This window comes from Canis aureus, chromosome X, assembly GCF_053574225.1.
Source record: "Canis aureus isolate CA01 chromosome X, VMU_Caureus_v.1.0, whole genome shotgun sequence".
In the NCBI taxonomy this organism is placed as follows: Eukaryota; Metazoa; Chordata; class Mammalia; order Carnivora; family Canidae; genus Canis; species Canis aureus.
The window spans coordinates 86087140-86092141 of NC_135649.1; positions in this window are offsets into that span (position 1 = coordinate 86087140).

Genomic DNA, 5002 nt, shown 5'->3' on the forward strand with positions numbered 1-5002 from the left:
CGTCTGATATCAGTTCTCCAGCAGTGCGTCATAGGGGCTTGATCCTACCAATATCAATTATCTTGTACAACTACTAAAGTAGTCAGGCCATTTATTTAGTGTGCATTGGGCACTTTTCTATTAATTTTAGAGTAAGCTGCTTTTTGACAGTCAATGGACTGACTTATCAAAATATTAGTAAGAAGGGATCATGGTTTGGGGCAACTGGGTGGTTCAGATGGTTAAACATCTGCCTTCGGCTCAGGTCATGATCCCAGGGTCCTGGTCCTGGGATTGAGCCCCATGTCCTGGTCTCTGCTCAGGGGGGAGCCTCCTTCTCCCTCTCGCTCTGCCTGCTGCTACCCCTGTTTGTGCTCTCTCTCTGTCAAATAAACAAAATCTTAAAAAAAAAAAAAGATCATGTTTTGAAGCAGCAGGTCCAGGTCACTTTGTACAGAGAATTTTCTTATGTTCAATAAATCTGGTCAGAGGAAAAAAATACACTGCATGTAACAGACTATTTCCTTAGCTCCAAAGCTTTCTTATTTTGTTATTGTATTGCCTTATCTTTTTTAAAAATAAATTTTAATTTTAACTCCAGTTACTTAACATACAGTGTTATATTAGTTTCAGGTTTATCACCTTATCTCGAGCTTTTTGTTTTATAAAGCTCTTCTAAAACACTCTTTGGGGTTGTGTGTGTTTCTCATGAATAAATAAAATCTTTAAAAAGTAAAAATAAAAAAATAAAGCGCTCTTTGGGACTTCTTTCCTATTCCTTGTCATGTATCATTTATTTGCTGTGATGCTAAGTTCGATTTTCTAATATTTCATTTAAGATTTTAGCATCTATGTTCATATGTAAGATTGACCTGTAATTGATTCTTATTCTCTTTTCCTTTCTCTTCCTCACTCCCTGCTTCCCTTCTTTGTTTCATAGCGCTCATTTTGTCTGGTCTTGTCAGTTTTAGGTTATACTAGTTAGCATTACAGAAAGAAAACTGGCAATTTTTTTTTTTAAGATTTTAAAGATTTATTCATTTGCAGAGAGAGGGAGAGAATCCTCAAGCAGACATCCTGCTGATCTCAGAGCCTGATGTGGGGCTCAGTTTCAGGACCCTGAGATCATGACCTGAGCCGAAATCAAGAGTCAGACACTCAACTGACTGAATTTCCCAGGCACCCCAAGAATTGGTAACTTATTAAGTTCATTAACAGTATAACAAGGGGGGGCACCTGCGTGGTTCACCTGCGTCTGCCTTCGGCTCTGAGCGTGATCCCAGGGTCCTGGGAACATCTGTTCTTTGAAAGTTTCTCTCTTTGGGCAGCCCTGGTGGCACAGCAGTTTAGCGCCGCCTGCAGTCTGGGGTGTGATCCTGGGGACCTTGGATCGAGTCCCACATCGGGCTCCCTGCATGGAGCCTGCTTCTCCCTCTGCCTGTTCCTCTGCCCCTCTCTCTCTCTGTGTCTCTATGAATAAATAAGTAAAATTTAAAAAAAAAAAAAGAAAGTTTATCTCCTTGAAGAGATATCTTTTTTTTTTTTTTAAGAGATATCTTTTATTAAACTCTTGGGGCTTGGTGACTTTTGAGCAGTAGATCTTGATTATTTTTTACATTTCTTCAATGGTAGTTCGTTTATTCAGGTTTTCCACTTTTTAATTTTATAATTATCATCAAGTAAAATTGACTGTTTTTCTTTTGATGTACGGTTCTAGGAATTTTAATACGTGTAGATTTGTGTTAGTCTTACCATAATCAGCATACAAAACACTTGTAACACCCTCAACCTTTCTTATACTCCCTTTTACAGTCACACACTGCCCCCACCTCTAACACACACACACACACACACACACACACACACACACACCCGGCAGAACATAACTATTGTTCTGTCTTTTCAAAAATGTCATAAAGGGACGCCTGGGTGGCTCAGCAGTTGAGCGTCTGCCTTTGGCTGAGGGCGTGATCCTGGGATCTGGGGATGAAGTCCTGTATCGGGCTCCCTGCGAGGAGCCTGCTTCTCCCTCTGCCTATGTCTCTGCCTCTCTCTCTGTGTCTCTCATGAATAAATAAAATCTTTTTTTAAAATGTCATGTAAATGTCATCATACAGTATAGAACCTTAAATCAGGCTTTCTCCACTTAGCACAATGCTTTTAAGGAACACCCAAGGTGTTGCATGGGTTGGTAGTTCATTTTTATAGGTGAGAAGTATTCAATTTTATGAATATAACACCATTAGTTTATCCATTCACTCGTTGCAGAACATTTCTGGTGATTTCAAATTTTAGCTATCCTGGCTAAAGCTGTTACGGACATTTGTACACAGGTTTTTAGCCATGTAAGTGTTCATTTCTTTAAGGTAAATGCCCAGGAATGGAGTTTCAGGGTCATATTATATGTTTAATTTTACAAGTAACTTTATAAGACATTTTCCAGAACAGCTATACCATTTTGCAGAGAGGGAGGACAAATGAAAGGGCACCTCTCTTTAGGAAGAAAATCAAAGTAATGAGCAAAGTGCTCCATAATTTGGTAGCTGGGAGCCAAGGGAGGGATTAGCTTGACAGTCTGCTCCTACCATTTTCTCTCCTGGAGCTTGCCAGTAATCATAGGTGAAATTGTTTTCTAATTGCATGTACCAAACCTTGGCTCTCTTTTTCCTTTTTCTTTTCTTTTTTTCTCAGATGCCAAAGTTGGTAGAGCATTGGAAATGGAGAACTTTTAGAAAAATATTAGGACAAAGAACATTTCTTTATTGTTTTAACACGTATGGTTATATATCCAAATATTACTCTCTCAGCCTCTGATCTTTCTGTTTGTAATACAAAAATTTAAGAATAAAGTGTCATTTTCCAGCAACAGTTATGTGCCTGCTACAATACTAAGCACCTTATGTATATATCTCGTGTACTGCTCATGACGATCTTGTTTACAGATGAAAAACTAGAGCACAGAGAGGTTAAGTGGTTTCCCCAAGATCACTCAGCTAGTAATACTAGTAGCGGAGCTGGGGTTTGAACATATGTCGTTCTCTAAATCTTGCCATTTATATCAAGTCATTTGTCTTTATAAGATAGTAGCACTAGTAAAAGGGGCTGTTTTCCAAGATTTATTCCTCACTTCTCTGCTTTGCAACATTATTTCCCATCAGAGAACTCGTTTTCCATTTTAATAGTCATCTCCATGTAGCCTACTCCTAAACATTCTGTCTTCAATCCTAACATCTGCTTTAAATTTCTTTAAAAGTTAATATCAAAGATGTGGAACCGGATGTTGCTAATAGATATCAGCAGGCAGGGTTGCATAGTAGCCAAATGTAAAGGCCTTGGATGTGGACTGCCAGGATTTAAATGCTGTTTCTACCACTTGCCAGCTGAGTAACTGAGGTAAGCTACTCAAACTCTCTGTGCCTGTATTCTCCTGTATAAAAAGAGAGTAAGATAAGTTTGCTTTTATGTCTCAAGTACTTCATTTTTTCTTTCAAGCACATCTTCCCTCTTTTTAACCCCCCCGCCCCCCGCCATAAAAATTCGATCTGGGCTCTTTCTTGTTTCATCAGCCTCCAGAGCTCTTCCATGATGTGTTTTGAATCTATCCCTTTGTTTCCAATTTCTCTGCCACCACACTTTACCCTGTGTCTGAATGACTTCAAGAACCTTTGTTTTTTCTCTTCTTTCAGATTTTTCTCTTTTAATCCAGCCAGTCTTTTATTAATATAGCACACTTTGACTATTTCCTGCTTATCTGTGATTTTTTATTAAACTTTTTTTTCTGATGATGAATTATCAAAAATCCGACTTCTATACAACAGAAAAAATTAAAGACTCCCAAACTTCCTCTAGGACATGTTCATGATTTGATGCACATGTTATTTATTTATTTATTTATTTATTTATTTATTTATTTATCTATTTATTTTTGAATGCAAATTTTAAATGCAATTTTTAAAAAAGATTTTATTTATTCATTCATGACACACAGAGAGAGAGACAGGCAGAAGGAGAAGCAGGCTCTGTGCAGGGAGCGTGATGTGGGGACTCGATCCAGGGTCTTCAGGATCACGCCCTGGGCCGAAGGCAGCACTAAACTGCTGAGCCACCCGGGCTGCCCAATGCACATGTTACTTAATACTGTACAGAACCATTATTAAAATTAGGGGCATATTTTCTTTACTATTATACATAACCACCGGTAACATTTTGGTGCATATTTCCACTGTTAACAATTTGTGCATATTGCATGTAGTATTTTCCATAATCGGTATTACTGTTTTGGTGCATATCCTATTTAATATGATACAGAAAGCTTTTCGACGTTATCTCTTAACCAAATGCATTGTTGATATATTCCCATGGTAGCGATATAGATGAGTATCATTGTTTTTAAAAAATGGATTTTATTAAATATTGTTTGAACACAAAATATTTATGAAGCACGTGTAAGGTATAAAGAATTTTCATACAGTGAATACTCATATTTATACCACCCTGTTTATGAAATATTCTCATTACCTTTGAATTCCTGTTGCCTTCCTTCTCAAATGTAAACCTTATTATATATTTCCATTTATCATATTCTTGCTTTTCATTTTATAGTGCATATATGTTTGTGTAGCTAAACAATATGTTTGCTTTTGCATGGTTTTGAAATTTATATAAACAAATCATTCAGCATACTGTCTTCTGCAACTTGATTACCCCCTCCCCCACCTCCCTTCACTCTATGTCTCTTTTGGGATCCTGTGAATGACAGTAAGGAGAATTGATATCTTCATGATATTGAGTCTTCCAGCCTATGAATGTAATGTATATCCCCATTTATTTGGGTCTTAAGGAATGCCTTCCAGTGTCATTTATCATTTTCTCCCTAAATGTCTTGCTCATCTTTTGTTAGATTTATTCCTAGATATAGATTATTTTTTGGTGTTATTCTAAATGGCTTTAAAAAGTTAGTTTTCTAACTGTTTGCTATTAGTAGATAGAATAGCAATTAATTTTTTAAAAATGAAACTGCTTA